This window comes from Dysidea avara, chromosome 3 (assembly GCF_963678975.1).
Source record: "Dysidea avara chromosome 3, odDysAvar1.4, whole genome shotgun sequence".
NCBI lineage: Eukaryota > Metazoa > Porifera > Demospongiae > Dictyoceratida > Dysideidae > Dysidea > Dysidea avara.
This window is the reverse complement of record NC_089274.1, coordinates 24,246,554-24,266,852: the sequence shown is the minus strand read 5'-3', so window position 1 is coordinate 24,266,852 and position 20,299 is coordinate 24,246,554. Positions and strand designations below refer to the sequence as shown.

The window sequence follows — 20,299 nt, the reverse complement described above, 5'->3', positions numbered from 1 at the left end:
ACAAGCTGGTTTGAGCACCACCAGAACACACTGTGTGGTGTGGCAACAAGAATGCTTGGAACATCTTCTCTAGTGACGCTACGTTCTTGACGCTTTCACACTTGTTTATAAGACATCTGCCAATTATCAACACATGCATGAGGCGTGGCACTAAATGGAGTTTAAAAGATTTCTGCTTAAAACACCTTCCCTAGGGAACTTACGGTTCTACATGCTTTTACAACTTGTTTATCAGACATTAGGGCTTGTGTCCACATCGTGTCTTTAAAAGTTATTGTAGGGATTAGAGGTTTGATCGAAGAAAATACGTGTATGGACAAACCAGAATTAGATAGTGTCAGTGCTGGATGGACTGCACAAAGAATGGTAAGTTGGCAGGTATAACGTGACGGAGGTGTAACATAGGGTAGAGAAATGAAGTGAAATATGCGTAAATACGCCTATTCAGTCATATTTTAGCGAGGTCGCAAGACAATGATGACGACTCTTAAAAATCTTTATTACGTAACCCCATACAAATCTATTGAGAGATGTTGCATAATCCAGGACTAGTATTGCAAAACCAACCCTACACGTAAATAACTCACAGTAGTGGCCATGCGTCTTTTATATGGGCGTGCGCTTTGTAGTTTCTTGGCTGCGCGACTCACTACCATAAGTCTTGATTTTTAAGTATTCATGTAAATTATCACTGATGCAATTAAAATCCAAAATTTGTCTTCTTCTGACACATCACTTGAGTTGTTTCAATAGAAAATTTATGGTACATCCACTATTGTATTAACTGAACAAGAACTAATTAAGTAGTTGTATGTACATACAAATAATGTTGACCTGAAATTACTTTAAAATGGCCAATAGATAATTATTGCATTAGTACTGGAATACAGTTGTAATTTTAACATAATGCATAATAGTAGAAATTAAATAGCACTGATTGATTACTACCAAATGTGTACTTCTTTAGGTTGATACAGAAATATGTGAACAGACGCTCTCATGGTTATCAAAGTATACCAGGATCACTAGAAGGATGAATCAAGATCATTTTCTATTCTACATCTTATACGTATGCGATCTCCATAATCAAAGATTACACTTAAACAGTAGTATTGACCAGTAGCATGTGATTACGCAACTAATGCATAAAAGATTTTTAGTAAAGAAGCTGTTCAAATGCATGTGCTCATGTACTATAAATAACAAGCATATACTGGTGTGAAACACATGCAGAAAGGAATAATAGCAAAATCTACAGTACGTAAGTACAGAATATGGATCAAATTTTACAAGATGACAAGTGGATTGGATCAATACTTAGCCACAATTTACTGTACATACTGTGCTATATTTTATACCTGGCATACAGTCATTATTGTATTTCTGGCATTCCCAGATTGAAGTTCAGAAACTTGTGTGTCAGTCCTAAGCAAAATGTTTTAAGACTAAAGGAAGGCTGTGTGTATACTCAGCTTACAGTGTATGTATAAACATGTTTTACATACAGATTATGTACCAACAAAGCTTTTGTTAGCACTGCGTGTTAATCAGTAGTATCCCTTATATGGTGGCAAGTATGCAGTGAAGTTTAGCCACAAGTTGTGTATAAAGAGTATGCGTAATATGCAAATAGCAGCAATATAAAAACAACTATGATTTGAATGTTATCAAGGGGTAACATACCCCCTCTAAATCATCAACTTCTCTGGGATCACAATTAGCCAAACACCAAGGATCCGTGTGTCCTTTAATGTGCAATTTATCTACATATATAGACAAGGATGCCATTTTTTCTGAAGTTGATGTCAGCTTTCTTCTTTTGGGGCTTTGCACAAACTTTCACAAATGACACCCATCATCATAGCAAATATACTCTGTATAACATAGAACAACATACTTAATGTACGATACCATAATATACAGTTACTACATATAGAGCTGTGTATTTGAGGGACAGCTTTCGAAAAGTGGTGGACTATTGAAAACCATGTTGGTGTAGATGCTGAAGTGTCCTGTTCTAGACAGATGCATAATAATAATACAACTGCACTGCTGCAGCGAAACCTTGCAATACAAGATGGACCATATAAAGTGGACTACTGAGATGTACACAATGTCCCTGTAATCAGGACACCTCCCTAATAAGGACACTTTGATACCATTTGTATTAATGCACACGCATTTTATACTCCTGAAATCGCTAAGAAGGATGCTTGCCCAAGGTGTCTGCCAATAATAGTGTTATAATACTTACTAAGACTATCCATCTTGACTATGTTTTGGTTTAACAATTCATGTAAAATTTCATAAACTTGTGTGAGGGATTCTGATTGAAACAGCTCTGACACAGCACAAATGATACTACATGGCCAAATTACTGCAAGTATCCCTGCAATTGATATACAAATATCCAAAATACACATTGCACTTCAATTATGGTATGATAATTCAGTTACTATAGCATATGTTTGTCGGAATAAATTCTCTATGTTATTACAACAATTATATGTACAGATTATACACAGAGCGATAGGTATCTGAAAGTAGAGATGGACCAATACCACTTTTTACCGATACTTCCGATAGAACTATTTGTACTGAAATTATCTGCTGATAGTGATTCTGATACCAATACTAAGCATCAAAGCCTAGACAAGTTTATTATAGAAATTTAACTATTGTGGTACATAGCTAGCTATTAAAATATCACAGTAATTGTGTGGTTTGATTGAGAAGTGATGATCTCAGTTCAATCAAGAGTCAAAATATTCATTGTACAATTAAACAACTAAACATGATAAACATCATTGTGGATTACTAATTGCTTGATTTAAGGTAGTTTTCTTGTAAGCTTATTGATCAGGTAATTAATTGAGTGGGTGGCCAATAATTCTACAGTGTTTGTCACAGCCTTGCAACCAAACCTTTTCATAAAAAAGCAACCAAGTAGTCATAAACTTATTTCTTTGAAGAACAACTGCACTGTCATTTAATTACAAAGGATTCACATACTCTAATATATTAGAATACACATGGAGCAATTGTAGCAATACTTGGAAAAGAGTAACAAAGGCTTTGTTTTCACTATTTTGTTAGCCCAACTAAGTTATTTACTACTGGAAGCTTAGCTAGAGATGGTTTAATGAAAGTGGTGAGTGTTTAAAGGACCAGACCTTCTTTCCCACCCAATACATGGAAAAAAGCGATCTGGGCATGCAAGACTATACTGGTGGTATCTGTACCTTTTGTATTACTGATACCGATGCCACTGATATTGGTCCACCTTTATCTGAAAGCATCGTTCAGAATTTTAGTACACATGCATTCATTGATCGGCACAATCGATGAGAATTCAATGGGGTTTTACGGAGGTAGGCACTGTAGGTAGATCTGAGACTGCGGTCAAAGTCTTGACAAGCCGAAATTTCGCTTTGACCTGTGACTAAGAGCCTTTTCAATCTTTGATGGTGACTTAGTGATGATATTTCAGTACTTTCGATTGTAGGTTGGAAATTTTTACCCTTCGCTATTGATTTTGGTGGCCTTGACCTTTGACTTAGACTTTGACCATGGTCACAGTTCTACCTACAGTGAGTGCCAGTATGTCACCCCTTGGAATTAATACCAGAGTTAGGGGTAATTTTGCAATGAGCCATAATAATAACATCGCTTTTACTGTAGCTAGTAATATGACACATTACATGACAAAGTGACAAGTAATATTTATACCTCCCAGGAAAGACAATGCATTACTATCTTTTCAAGGGCTCAGACAGCAGTGCAGTTAGCATGGCATGCATGAAGAGCAAAGAAAATAGTATACATTTGCTGGTACTGTATTTTAGGATTTGTAAATTGTTGTACGGGACTGGCACTGCATTCCAGTCCACTCGCAATGAAGCATCCCTCATTTACTGATACAGCTCCATAGTTATTACTGTGCAGTTAAGGTCCATAGTTATTACTGTGCAGTTAAGGCTTTAGAAATTTGCTTAACCATATGCCATTCACTCATTTTATAGACAGCCATACCTGCTGTGCATTCATTCTTCCTGGCTGCTTTATCTTTGATAGTCTGGCATTTTACATCTGAATCCAGTTCTTTTAATTGCCTACATGTGAAATCATATAGTACATATCAACCAAATTTGATTGCTTGGAATCAATTTATATACAACTAGGCAATTATGAAATCCATATACTACTAACCAGTTATAGGCATACATACTCCCAGCTTACTGAAATTGTTATGTTTGTGTGTGTGTGTGTGTGTGTGTGTGTGTGTGTGCATGCATGCGTGCATGTAGAATACATTTAAAGCATTGCCACAAGTACTTTACATCAAATATGAGTAATCGAGACAAATGTATATGTAGCATGAGGTGAAGCCAAGTGCTATATTTCATCTCAAGACCACTCTGAATCCTATGTTTGACATATAGCTGGTATGAGTCTAGGCAGTGCTGTAGCTGTTATAGAGAACCATTAACTTGAGGTATTTATAAGATACATGAAACAATTAGAACTCACGAAATTGTCTAATCTTCGGTAGAATAGGCATTTTACCTGTGTTTCACCTGAAATATTCTTACTTGGGTGAGTCTAGTCTGTCTTCTTAATGGCGAAAAGTTTTGTGCTTAATAAGCTTGTGTTCATCATAATATTCCTAGGTCTAGTCTGTTTTTGTGAACAAAATGTAGTAAGAATGTTCACTGCTGCTAACTACAAGCAACCATTATCAGTGGTTCAAGGTTACTTTTTGGGTTGACTGGTCAGCCAGTGCAGGACAGGCTAGACTGACTTGGTTAGTGTGTTATGTGCAGTTCTATAATTACCTCATATAAAACTGCGGTCTATCAAAATGTACTATAACTATCTAATATAGATACTATTGTGGTCTGTATGGCTGCTATAGTACAGTTTTTGCTTTGATTCTTCCATATAAGGTTTATACTATTTTGACACACATGCCTAAACAATCAATTACAGTAGCTGTTGCGTCCAGCTATGTTCTGCCCAGTACACTGTTATATGAATGAAGAACAGTATGAGAAGTGTCTCTCAATCACTACAGAGAATAGAGGTGATAAGCGTAATAGCTACCAAACCACAGCAACCACAGAGAAGCCGTATTGCACTACCATGAAACCACACCTTGCATAGTAATTGAAATGTACTGGGACACAAAAGAGGACAGAGGTAAATCTGTGATACGTGTATTGTACATACTGCAGTTGGGAAAAAAACACATCTTGAGTTGAAAAGACGTCAAATAGTGAATTATGGATTGTCAGGTTATGCTTGGCTGAAGGCAACAGTTAGTTAATTAGTTAGTCAGTTAGGAAAAATTTCAGTTAAATAGGAAATTCAATAGAAACTTGTTGGAAATATATGGAAGTCATTTTTGGGCTTCATTATGCTTAATCAATGTTGCAACGCTGCATATAACTTAATTTGTTTCAACAGCAGTGTATCAATGTCAGGTAAAGCTTTAGTTCGCCTGACATTTTCGCTGGGGTTATTAAAAAATTATAATTGTCTCTGATATGGGCTGAAGTATAGGAATTAAATTTACACTTTACAGGTGAGGTCTTCCTTGTTTATACATGTATTGTAATGATCCTTAATATCTTTCACTTCGGCAAAAAAATCTTACTCTGAAGTTTCAGTTGACAGCCATCGATCAGTCTTCTGTTTCTTTGCTGCAGATGATGAAGGATCACATCCTACATACATAAACATAATGTGTACTGTAAGCAGAACACACTGTTTATACTATACATCACTGGTTAGTGGCTCATAGGTGAATAGGATTTTCTTCTACATGCTATGGCATGGTGTATGATTATACTTTTGTTTTATTCATAAAATCATCATGCAACAGATTTGAATTTAAAGCAGCAACAGTGGATTGGATAAAGTTAGAGTGAAGTCCCTCATGTCGTGAAATGAAGAATATGAATGCAATTATTTGAAAGACTATTATGTATGTACGTAGCATCTAAATTTGGTATGGAAGTGAGTTTCAAAGGAAACTTTCAACATATAAAATGTAATATAGTCTGGTACATGAATTAACAATATTGCCGTTATCAGTAAAAGAGAGAGAGTCTAACTCCAGTATGGAGTTATTGCCATTATTGTATTACAGTAAAAAGCAAAATATTAACAGGAATGATAGGATAGCTGCATCATTGAGAAGTAAAAATTCGATGAGGGATGACATTTCACAAAGGAACCATCTGGGAACATTAGATGTGGAATGAATATAGTAGTGATGCACCGATACCGATACTAATATCGGTATTGGCCCTATTTTGGTGGTATCTGACTTGTATCGGTAAAGCTATAAATGCCCAATACCAACCAATACTTTATTTAAATGATGTCATTTATTTATTTATTTTATAGTGCTTATCAAGATGGCGGTGGTGTACATAGTGCATTGAACGGAATTGAGCAAAAGCTGATATAAGCCATGAATTCCTTAAAAGAAGCCAGCTACTAGCATTATTAGTACAGTAGAAGCTGAACAAAATAAGATCCACTGAAGCCATAAACTATTATCTTCACGTAATTGATAGCCACAAAAACCAGCAAACTGCAGATGATGGAATTAGCAAATGAGTTTAGTATGCTAAATCACTAGCTGTTTCTTGTGAGAAATTCCTGTGGGGCAAAGTATCGGTATCGGATCGGTATTGGCCATTTCTGGCCTCAAATGTATTGGTATTGGATCGGTAGTGAAAAAGTGGTATGATCGGTGCATCACTAGAATATAGACATAATTTCAAACCAGTTAATCTTTGGGGAATTTTTTTACAAATTCAATTCAGTTTTTTTTTTAAATTATTATTATTGCTCTCCAAGGTTTGCTCTATATGTACATATAATGCACTTGATGTGTCTGTCACACCTTTTCATTTCTACATGACCACGATTTGTAGATGCATGCCAGCTGTACATATGTAGCACAGCTGGCTTGTACCCATTCATTTAGCAGTTACCAGTATGTGTATTAATACGTATTACATATATGTATTAACCAGTATGTGGAAACTTTTGCTTGCATGGAGAGATGTACAACAAGATTATTGAGTTGCTTATCTGGCATTCTCAGAAAAGTTTTGATTAAAATGCATACTATTGTTGCCTACAATGGTATACTTGTAGGCGACAATGGATGTAAACAATTTTTATAAAGTAAAGCGATTGGGACTGCAAAAACAAGGTGTAGTTTGTGCCCACATGCCCTGCCTGTCACATAAATTATATTGTATTATGAAACTTTTGAATTGCAGTTCAGTGGCAAGTTGTCATTATATGGAATTGAAATATCATTAATGTAATAAAATGTTCCTTGTATATAGATCTATATATATGCTGTTTCATATCAAAACATATGTATGGGATTTGTAAACTCAAGCATTTTCAGGTGGTCAACATTAAAAGTTTTCAAACAATGGGTTAAACCTTTAAAAATTAAGAATTATGCATTAAATAAATCTAATATCTGTTTAATATCCTTTTTGAAACCTTAACTTGGTAAAACAGGCTGGTCATAAAATCTCATCATTCCTTGTCATTTTTTGTCCAATACAAAATACATGTATTTTACACTACACGCTAAAACACTAATTTACAACCTTTAACTCACAAAATTTCTACAGCACACCATACAATAAAAGAAAGCCCTTCAATTTCTCTATCCAATTCCGACCGTACAAATGTGAAAATGTCGCCATAGCGACAGTTATTTACTGCTGATGATGACATAATACGCGCTCCATACATTAACCTATTGGAAAATTTAATTATCTCGCCGGGAAAATCCCAATTTACAAGTTGTTATCCTCAACCAAATTCGCTAAATTTGGTATCATTCTACGCAGCGAAGGATGCTTAATAAGACTCCGACCGTACAAATTGTTAAACAGGTTAGTTTATAGAAATATGTTTAAAAACACGTGTTTTTACGGGCATTCTGAACACGTAAATTTCGCGGTACAAGGCTCCTTTCTAGCTTCCCCTTCGTTACTACACAAAGAACTTACACATGAATCGAATCGCCTTTCATCAAGGAATCTGATAAACCAAATTTCGTGTCTGTCAACCAAAGTACGCGGAAGTTATGGCGCCTTGTTTAGAGGACGGTGTTATTTTATACGAAACGGGCGTAACCCATTCGGAAATCCGGAATATCTTACACAAGTTTTGATATGTGGGAATATGCAGTACAAAGTTGCAGGGCTAAGTGATATCAAACGGTATGGTAGTACCGTTTAAGTAGGGATCGTGGTGAATGTTTCGCACGCCGCCCAAAATTCCGCCTTAAAAATCATCCTACAGGCATTTTATGCAGCGAAAATCACTTTTACAGAGTAGTACTAGTCCATATAATACGTAAAACAGCATTAAATACAACAAAACACTTAAAAGTGGCCGGATATAAAAATTTTTAAAAATCGCCAAATGACTCCAATTTTAGCCTCACTGCCTCACTCACTGCCTGACCACAGTCGCAAGCCTAGAGCCCAAACGAAGCAGCGTACGGTCACCATTTTATGCCACAACAACAAACTCACCGGTGGGATGTGCCTTTTGGGATTCCGACAAATGTACGCCCTGTGCACTTTGTATTTCCTTTTATCTTCAATCAGGTTGGTCATCTTCTTCTTCATGCATCGAAACCATACTGAGGCATTAACTTTCTGTATCAACACTTTTCTGTAGACACTACAAAATTATTTCAGAAAGCGCTTATGCTGCTGAAAGAGCGGGGCGCTTATAATTTCTAGTGTTGCACGTGAAACATTAGTTGTCACTTTGACTTTTGCCAAAGCCTGGGCTGCAATCGATGAAGAGACTTGAGACGGACTGATAGTCGACGGCTTGTTCCTCTGAACACACTGACTCAGCCACTCAGTGCCGGACGGCGAGATCAGTGAGTGATTCATATGATTGGATCAGTACCAGTACTTTGTATTATACTTCATCCTGTTAGTCGAGACTAAGCTCCAGACAACTGAAAGGGCCTGTTTGTTTGAACAACTTCCGACCGGGGTGAATAGAACGCAGACCATCGTACTGAGAATGTAGATCATAGATCTGAATGCCACTGCTACAGTGCTACTACGATCAAAGCATAGGTAAACTATGCACGCTACTACGGGCCTATATGCTTCCAACTTTGGCACAGGACGTACTTTAATAAGCTGTAACTAGCTAGCTGTGCTACATCAAAAAATTAAACAAACTAGTATTTTTAAAAATTGTTAATTTAAAAATGAAGTAGGGATCTATGCAATAAAAAGTAGTGAAACAAGAGATGAATGTTTGTATTACAGCATAGCTCGATGGGAAAGTCCCTACTTTGGCACATTAGCTATAATTTTGCTCAATGCCAAAGTAGGGACTTTCCCATCGAGCTATGCTGTAATACGAACATTCATCTCTTGTTTCACTACTTTTTATTACATAGATCCCAACTTCATTTTTAAATTAACAATTTTTAAAAATACTATTTTATGTTTGTAAAACTACTGAATCAAACAAAAATTTTAATGCATACCTTGTAGTAGGTTTCTGATCTTGTAACCCTTTCTTCTATTATCATTTCAGCAATATCCTCTTCGTTATCAATCAAATTGGTATCATCTACTGTTTTACACAAACATGAGGCTTGTGCAAGGAGCAGTAGCGGGACCTCAATTCAGGTGTTAATGGGCAGCCAGTTTTAACTTTGCCAGGGAGACCTTGGTATGTACCCTGCTTCTTTAGCCAAGCAAATGTCACGATGGTTTTTGAGATTGCCATCTATTACAAGTACACTATTGCATCCTTGTGCATCACACTTGTGACCTACACATCCATAACATATGCATATTATTAACTGACATACAGCTGTACCTGCATGTCTTTCAGAGAAACATTGGTGAAATTTAGGAGTTATGTGTCTCAGAATTTTATTGAAGCATGATGGTCTAAATACTTTTTGTTCTGGACCAAACTTTGCTGGGTACCAACTAAGGACACGCAGTACAGCATAAATCATGTGAGCGTCTTCTAATCTCCTCCTGTCTAAAGTTATTCTGTCCTTTAGCAATAGAACCCTACACAGGAATTGAAATTTTGTGTTTATTATATACACTAATGTATCGTATATTACATTTTCTTACCCTTGATCATAATCATTCATGGAATCTTCTACGGTCATATGTTCATAACCATGAACATAATTGTATATCTCAGCTCACTGCTTGTAACTCAGTGTTCCAATGAGGATTTCTGCATCCAATTGAAATAATATTTTGGTCTCAAATGCGGTTTCTCATGACGAAATGAAATAAGGTAATTCTTTCCAGTTATCATCATATACTACCTCTCCTACTTTTTTGGAATGATAGCCATAGTGCTGCACTGTATTACAATTACCTTTCCTTGTGTTTTTACATATCATTCTAAAGTGAATGGCTGTTACAGTTCCAAGAGTGTCACTGTAAAGAGTTAAGTGACTAGGTCGATCAGCCTTTACAGCCAGCTCTCCTCCACAGGCTTGACATTTTGAAAGTGGTGATATCAACACGATACCGATTGGTTTTCCATCTCAACCTTGCTCGCTTAGAAGTATAAATCCATCAAACTTTTGTCACATAAGAATGCATCTTTATCATAGTATTGTGTATTGTCTTGATTTTGGATTGTGTCAACTTTTCTTCATGACTCCCACATTAGCAAAGCTTGTAACCATTTTCCAATGATCAGGTAGATCTCTAGGAAGGTTGGTTGTAGCAAAAAGTAGCTTTCTCAGTACAGAGGGAGAATTCACAAACTCAGCTAACTCCTTTAGAAGTTGCACTGCCATGACAGGAATTGCAACTGCACAGAGAAACTGCTCCCACAAATACACTGTACAGTCAATTGTTCAGTATAAATAACCTTTGACAACAATGACCTTTTAGTCACTCCTAAATGATTTAGTTCTTTTGATGATGGGAGTAACAAAGCAAGGCTAATCACCAACTCTAATGTGTTCATAAACTTTGAGACATTAGTTGACCAAAGGAATGCAACTATTGTGTATTTCTCAAAATTAAAAAGCAAGACTCATTATCATCTTATAGGTGTCCATTCCTTCTGCAGTCATATAATTGCTGGAGTTTCATTAACAGTACATGCCTTAAAAGTGATGTCACACTTCCATACTATAAAAGTAACATAATTATGTGACCATTTACAGTAGTTCTTTTGCCTTAACATTGGTTTGAGTGATTTAAAGCTGCTGAGTTGACTGCATTGTAGCACATTGTAGCATAATGGCTAGTCCAATGCGAACAGATGTATAAAGTAAGAGTGATTTTCAAAAGAAGGCGGATGATACGTACAAGAACCTTCAAGCATGCTGGGAAGTGGATCTTAGTTATCCAGAAGTTATAGAGAAAGTAAGAATAATTATGAATATACTTCTGCACAATCATGTAACTAGATTGCACAGGAAAATGAGGAAGTAGTAGCTAAGTTCATGTCACACACAATGCTTCTTTTACTACAGTTCAAACATTTAAGCTTTAATAATGGTAGTAGATTGTAAGCTATTGTCATATTTATGTAAGTATGTGCCTATTGTCAGCTACAGCATTCACCACACACACACACACACACACACACACACACACACACACACACACACACACACACACACACACACACACACACACACACACACACACACACACACACACACACATGCACACACACACACATGCACACACACACACACACATATAATGATTAATATGAACATAGACGAAACGTGTCATTAAAGAGCAAGGGGATGCAAATGCAATTTCTTAAACATTACATAAGAGCTGATAAGGGACTTTTATCTGACCCTACTATACAACAAGGCTAAACCATCAGAAACTGATAATACTACACATTTGCATTAATTTATATCTACGTATACTTGTCAATGTAGGGCTGTAAACAGATCAGGAAAGCACTGAGTGTGGCACCATCTGCAGTTGTCTGTGGATTTATCATCCTTGTCTCTTTCTTTATTTCACATTCAGAGACATGTGTTGAAAACACTAGCTGGGTTGAACCAGCTATTGTTTGGATAACTGTTGGAATGCCAACTGGGAGTGGCAAATCGTCAATTTTTAAATATTTACTGAAGATTGTTAACCTCGTTCGGAAAAAGGTCAAAGTTTCTGATGATTCTCCTTTGTGGCATCTTGATGTGGCAACTTTTGAAAAAATGGGAGCATTGATGGATGAAAATGATGGCCGACTGTTAGGAATTTATGATGAAATAACCACTTTTCTAACACAAATTAATTTGTATAAATCAAGGGGCCATACTGATCCACATAATGTGGCAGTTTTTCTGCGACTCTACAATGGACACCCTTGGTCCAGAAAAACAGGCAAGTCTAAGCATGTTAGACTGCACACAATACTAAAATACCATTGCTGCTATTTGTTTATGATACCCAATGCAACTATATTCAAAGATGAAATACACAAACTACATTTCTAAGCTTCTTAATCATAGAAAAATGATTATCTGCACAATACACATGCATGTACGTACATATTAGTACAAACTATACCACATTCTGATGTTTTGATGAAAAGCAACAAAACTAATGTATTTTCACATGTTTACACCATGAATTGCATTTTTCTTAGTTACCAGAGAGGCTAATTTTAGTATGGAGCGCACAAGTCTGGTTGTAGATGGCTTTACACAGCCCCTTGTAGCAAGATCAATGATTGAACAGCCGGGAAGCATTGAAGAGGGTCTAGCCCAAAGATTTCTTTGGATTTTCCCACAACCTGTATTTGAGGAGTTTTCTCAATTAGAACCAATTGATGAAATATTTACCAATCTAATAGGTCAATTAAGATTGAATCATTGCCAAATTATATGTGTGTTATGCTTTGTAGTTAATTTACTGGCTGCACAGTTACCACGGAGTACTCCTAACAGAGCTTCACACAATAAATGGATGTTAAAGAATTTATTACAAAGTATAATTTCATCCAACAGCAGTTGCAAGCCACTGATAAGATCATCTCGCCCAGTTTCTGTGGGCGAGATGATCTTATCAGTGGGTTTCTTAGTAAAGCAAAAGGGCAGCTATTGAGAATAGCAACATGCCTACATGTGCTTTTTAAGATAAGCACTCCTAATGATATTGATGAAACAATAGATGAACTAGCATTAAAAGCTGCAATTGATTTCATTGAAGTTTGCTGTGATCATGCTTTCATGATAATAGGAAGGCATAATATTTTACACAGAGTGGAAAACAATGAAGACGGTGATGGTAAGTATGTATATATACAAACAAAGTATGCACTCACATACTGCTGGCCATTCACCAACTGTGGATCCATGCCAGAAGTAATGTATTAGTTGATAATATGTATTAAATGTGTTCTCACCAAACCTGCCTCAAATTACTTCCTTTGCAACTTGGCAGTTTTGGTTAGGTACAATCAAGCACCTTCAGAATGACTTTCAACAAATCCCTTTCTTTGTTTTACATGGTTGACTGGCTAACTAGCTATCAAACTTATGCATGCCACCATAACTAATCAATGGTTAACCGTGATGGTTATCACTTATGTCCAAGACATTATTTTTCACCTACCTCAACAATCATGTGGAAGTACCCAGATTGATTTTCATTAAACAACTACTCTGCATAGTAGCTAGGGCTGCATAACAGGTCAAAGTAAATTATTACTGGTGTTTTCTAATAATTACTTAGTAGCGTACAATTTAAATTGTTTACTGCTGTCTAGTGCCATTCTTTCCATTGATGTGGTAAAGAAAGAGAATCACCAATGCAACAAAATATTAACAAACAAGTGTAAGGAAGCTCGGGAATTTTATAACTTTTGTAGTAACAATAAAATGTGTTCAAATAAGGGAGATCATCTCCTGATGTGCCAATATAATTCCTGCCTTTAGCATGCTGGATTATCAAACAGTACAGTAGTACTGTTTTAACAGGGGTCCCCCAATGGTGACGTGTACCATAAATAATTATATACTACCTTTAAATAAGATCCTAGAAACATCTTACATGGCAAGAATAATCTTTACAGAATAATATTAGTCCATTTAACATCAAAATTAATACAGCATTAAAAACCAGAAAGCACTTACAAGTGGCTAGATAATGCAATTTAAAATTGCCGAAACTCAGCTTTTTGTCTGCCAGTCTGCCCGTCAGACCACAGTTGCAGGGCTGGCGGCCAAACAAAGCAGTGGATGGCCACCATTTTATGTCACAACAAACTCACAAGTGGCATGTGCCTTTTGGGGTTCAGATGAGTGCGTGCCCTCTGTGCTTTGTTTTTCTGTTTATTTTTAATCAGGTTGGTAATTGTTTCTTTATGCAATAAACCATATTGAGGTGTTAATTTTCCCTATCAACAATTTCCTTGAGCAGCATATTTACATAGATGCCACCAATTTATTCAAAGTGCTTATGCTCAGTAGATACCTATAACTTCATGATATGTTCAAGATCACGCGATCTAATAATGATCGAGCATGGTGACCACACCTCACAATCCATTTACTCAATCACGATGACCACACAACCTTATTATTGGTCTAGCTGTATTCATAATGCTATAGCACAGTGAAAATATGAAATAGTGACACTCCCCGGTAGGTGAAAGGTTGACTCAAAAGTCTCTACTACAGCAGTCTTCCTAATAGAACAGTCACATGTTTTAGCTGTGTACTATAACAAAAAAACCTAACAAACTGGTGTATCTAAATTATTAATTTAAATAAAATAGGGATCCAAATGATAAATAGTAGTGAAACAAGTGATGAATGATGGTATTACAGCATATCTCAGCAGGAAAATCCCAACTTTAGCATGCCAAAGTAGGGATTTTCCTGCCAAGATATGTTGTAATACCACTTTTTCACCATTTTTATTACTTGGATCCCTACTTCATTTTGAAATATGCTATTCAGTAAACATGTTGAGTTAATAATACCGTACACATTTTGTAGTACGTTATTTTCATGGTTTTCGCAGTTAGTAAAGCTTACCATGAAATTTTATTGTAATATGTAAGTTTATGTGTGTGCTGCAAACTTCAACTCACTGTACTGATAAATTAGTATGGTTTTTTGTGTGTGACACTGTTTGTAGGAATATGTAAACTCCACAGAATTATGCTTACAAATAGTATCACACATTCTTGAACTAAGTAGCACAGTAGCAGCAATTTCTGTACAAGACATAGTCTAGTCTTGCAGTAGGCCAGCTTCTTTTGTGAGCCACACCCACTTTCAGGTGTGTTTAGTAACCTGTATTTTACTTAAAGTAAAAATTAATCCATACCCTTTGTAGCTGTGTGGTCGAGAATGAATCAAGCCACAGTGATCAGTGAAATTTAAAACAGAAATATCCTGGGCTAAGTGAAATTTAAATATATACATGCCACAAAAATTTCCAAGTATGCAGCATTATTTAGCATTAAATTTGTACATCAGAAAATAATGATCTCCCATTTTTCAAAACTTCTTATAATACTAGTGATATCAAAGTGTTTTCTCAATGCTATACCATTCTTCAAAAATGCAATACCACCACAAACACATTTGTTCTACTCGTAACACAGTGGGCCACAAAAAGAAAATGTCACCAATAAACATGTAGGCAACATAAATGTATATGTGTACATACCAATAAACACTTTATAATACCCTTGCAACTTAAAGACTCTACATCTCAACTGGTGCATAAGTGACAACACTACTCCACTCAGTGATGGTACCACCACTCTTAAACACCAACTGGTGTCTTGCACCAAAATACTTCATTTTGATGGTACAATCTTCTTGTAGCTGGTAATCAGGCTCTGCTGTGAGGTTTTTAAATTGAACCTTACAGTTTCCAGTTCAACTTACATATATAGCAGAAATCTTCAGCTCTGTTCAGTCCCCTGACATACCATCTTTCACCCAATAAATTAGCCGTCTAGTCTTGACAGTGACAGCAAGCCATATATTGCTGTCTTTCCTCTAGTGAGTTTTCGGATGCCTTGGTGGACCAGTGCCTCAAAATGCAAAAATTCAAAGCTCATATCACTAATAGAACAACATGGGTCACTCTTCCTACCAGAGGACAAAGACACATACAAAGATGACTTGATGCTACAAACCAATTTCTTCAACTTCAAACAAATGAAACTTCCTCGTAACGGGTGATAGCTGCCTCCTGTCTAATGATGGCACACTATCATCAGAACAACCATCTCATCATCCAGATAACATCATCGCTTCTCCACTCGTATTTCAAGCTGTAACCAATATACTTCACTTTTACTTGGTCTCCATCACCTTCAACCGGTACAACACATGACAAGTTTAATAACCATTTTAGTAGCCATGTTGCTGTAGATATAGTGACTTCTTTTGGCCAGTTAAATGAGTGCCAGCTCTCGATAATTGTGCTTGCTGATTGAACACTTTGGTCTTGTCGACATTTTCTTACAAACAATCATATGGAATAAAACTGCGTACTATATCGTAACAATTATATAATATACAGAAATATTTATTTTTGTTTTGGGTCCATATTTTTTGATATGGGTGTGCATGTGTGTGTGAGTGTGAGTGTGTGTGTGTGTGCGTGTGTGTGTGAGACAGAAAGAGAGAGGGGGGGTTACTGTGCTTCTTTGTGTGGTGTTCCATTCTGACTTGTTAGTACCCACACAAAATACTGTGTTTTATGCCATTGTGGTTTTGCAAGTTCTTAGTGTGTTTATTTAATTTGCCGGAGCTGCCGGTTGTTCAGTCCTGGCTTAATATTGGTTGCTGGAATATGTACTCCCTTGATGATTCTGTTACTACTGCATCTGTGAGGGAGGAATCCAAGTAAAGTGTAAGATCAATTTTCTGGTAGAAGAGCTGCGTTGTTTCGATATGAGTATCATTCTAAGAGGCCTTGCCTGATGGAGATTATCCTGTGCTGAGGTGTAAAGGGGTTGGTATTGTGATGAATCCTGTAATAGCTGCAACCTGGAGGAATTTTGCATGGTGAATGTTGGAAGGCTACACGTAAGTTGTATGCTCGACTGAAACTCCAGTGCTGTAGCTATTGCAGAGGCAGAAGGGGTAGAAGACCTATTAGTTGTGTTGGGGGATTTTAATGCTAGAGTAGGGACAGTTACGTACTTCAGAAATCTCATTGGAATGATCGAAGTAAGAGGTTTTCATGGAGTTGGTAAGCTAATGGAAGCAGGTACATCTTTGTTAATGCTTTTAAACGGGCTTACTGTAATGAACAACTGATTTGAGGAAAAGGGACATCTACGAGTATACCTGCAAAATCCTGGTTGTAAAAAACAACATTGCATTGATTACATTCTAATGCCTCAGACACAAAAGTTTTGCAGGGCAGATTGTTGGACTGATCATAAACTTTTAATTTGTGCTACAGGTATTTAATTCAAAGAGTTGAGGCTCTGGCAGATATTGTTTTGCTACTTACAATTATATGATGCTAATGTTAATGTGTGTGCTGCGTATAATGAGAATGTTACTATGAGAAAACAGCTTCCCTGTGGGATAAGGAAATGTTTATAAGTGGATTATTTTGTATAATAGATTGACTGCAGTAGTGAGAATGATTAGCTTCAGGAGAAAGCTAAGGAGATTGTAGGTAAAGTTATGAAGGAGTCTAGTTGGTCCAAGGTGATGCTTAAAAGCTTATCATAGATTTCAGAAGAACTTGCATACAGCCAACCAAGCCAAAAACTATAAAGAAACTTGATAATGACTTTTGCTCTACTCTGAAAGAGAGCTTGTATAGATGGCAACAACACTTTAACTCAGTTTGAACATATCTAGTGTATTCTCTTTGGATTTGGTGGATTCCTTGCCTTCTTCAGCTGTTTGTAGTGATTTGGCTGATGCCCCTTCCTTGAATAAGATCAGAAATGTGTTGTCATTAGTTGCAGGAAATAAGGCTGGTGGCATTAATGGTATCCTGTCGGAGATGATTAAGGCTAGTTCTGATGAGTTGTTGAAGTACCTACTTGATCTGTTTACTAATGTTTGGTATGTTGGGAGTGTTCCCCAGATGTGTCTTTAGTACCCATACCTAAGAAGGTAGATTTTGACAATTGGCGTAGGATCAGTCTAGATTTTTATGTGTATCTTAAGCTGAAGACCATAATGCACTCTAGCCGAATTAGACATGAAATTTAAATGGCCTTTATAAAAAGATGGTTTACTGTGGACTAGTGTATGCATGTAGCTAATGTCAATCTCACAACACTACAGGTTGATGGTGTGCTTACAATGTCACATTTTAAGCTTACTGTAAGCTTAGAATGTGACGTTGTAAGCTGTTTACAACATCACGTTCTAAGCTTACAACGTAATGTGTTCTAAACATACAATGTAGCATTCTAAGGTTAGACAATGTAACATTTTAAAGTTAGCCACAACATTAATGTGACGAATGCCTGCAGAATTGCAGTGATCAAATTGGTGATCCGCTAGAATTAAAGTAAGCCCAAAGAGGGAATGGAAGGATACAAGGTACAATTTTTTTCTTGAATCACCAAGGAAATCAGATTTGCAAATAGCTACATTGCTTATAAGCATCATATGGACACTGACTCCACTTTTTTTCTTTGAAAACCATTGTAATTAGTTATTCTGTGGAAGTGATTACAATCAATTGATCAGTGAAACAGTCTACCCCACACTGTTATAGACACCATTCCAGTCCATCATTCCATTACACTGAATCCAGGCACCCCAGGCCTACACCATACCAGACCAGCTAGGTTAACTGCTGTCATTCAGAGGCTTTCTAAATAATGCCATATAAACTTAATTTTAGTTTTATATCCACCACCAATAGTTTTCACATTTCATTATATCACCTAGCTGTGCACCATAACCTGCACTCAAGTCGACTGGGCTAGTTTCTTGTCATTATTTCTGTAAAAGTATGTGTATATGTGTGTGTGCATTTTTTGCTTTGCTTTTTTTTTACATACATGTGTGTATTCACTTGTCTATCTATTTGTCCTCACTGTTGTATTCAATGTATTTATGTTTGCACAGAAGCTAAGCACGCCAGCAGGACTTATTCCTCAGTAGAATAATATAAAGCTATTTATCTATCTATCTATCTATCTATGGTATATTTGTTAAATGGTTAAAGCACCCAGCTGTCCCAGTATGTGAGAAATAAATGCTACTGTATTAAGCTTCTGCACAGATAGCTTGCCAGCACTAGAATAGTTTCTTTTTACTGGTTTTATTGCTGCTATCTAACACTACTACAATCTACAGCTCCTAAGGGTTGTACCCCCAGAACCCATGAAATTCAACTTGATGTCAAACTGAATTTATGCTGCACCCACTGTATGACAGGCAGCTTTAAAGGAGTATTTCCACTAATGGACCATGAAGTGACTCACAAGGGTATATTCATAAAGTTCAGTAAAATTACTACCCAATTAAATCTCAGAAAGTTTCAGGTTTCCTGTGGGGGGTACTAATACCTACAGACCACCCTAGCTAGATAGGGCATACTCCGCTTGCTGACTGTTTACAGCAACCAGTTCCCTCTTTTCTTAGCCCCCACTATAAACTTTTATTTTGATTCTATTAACACCCCCTTCTTCTCCGCCATAGGCATAACAACCTGGAGGTATTGATTTTCTTTGCAAAGATAGAAATACTCTAATAGAATGGTCAGGTGTTCTAATAAAGCAGTCAGTACTTAAAATTGATCATTGTTCCACATGCTGAGTGTGTTTTGCATACTGGCATCTTACCAGTTTGTCCTAAAATTAGAAATAGATTACCAGTATATGAACACTTAATGATAGTATGATCACCGCAGTTCAGGTACGCTCTGAACAAGATGATCAGGAAGTACCAAATAACACTTAAAGCACCGTCTATGCTTGTGTGTATGAGAATAAGAACAGCACTTGAGAGGTGTCTAAAAACAAATACAGCACTTGGATCAGCACTCTAGTCAGGTTGGCACACACTTGGGTCAGGTCAGTACATGCAGCACTCAGGTCGGGCGTGCAAGACAAGTGTTGTATCAGCCTATCAGCATACCCCCTTGTTGTAACTTTTGTACACACATGCAGCAGTACTTTAAGTATTGATTTCAATACTTGGCCACTACCAACCAGAGAATTTAATGAACTTTTCTTGCTCTAGCACAAGTCCATTGTCAGGAAGATGATGCCTGTAAAAGTATCTCGGCTTCTGAGT

General features: G+C 36.7%; 1 protein-coding gene and 1 long non-coding RNA gene across 2 annotated transcripts in view; both read right to left on the bottom strand.

The window, feature by feature from the left end:
- The window catches only part of LOC136250381 (beta-1,3-N-acetylglucosaminyltransferase manic fringe-like), a 45,666-nt gene that overhangs the window by 1,680 nt on the left and 23,687 nt on the right, over positions 1–20,299 (bottom strand). The window lies entirely within an intron of this gene.
- Positions 1,690–5,740, bottom strand: LOC136251859 (uncharacterized). Its single transcript, XR_010699231.1, has 3 exons — positions 5,657–5,740; positions 4,033–4,112; positions 1,690–1,874 (listed from the first exon to the last, which is right to left on the bottom strand). It is a non-coding gene; the product is annotated as an uncharacterized lncRNA (long non-coding RNA).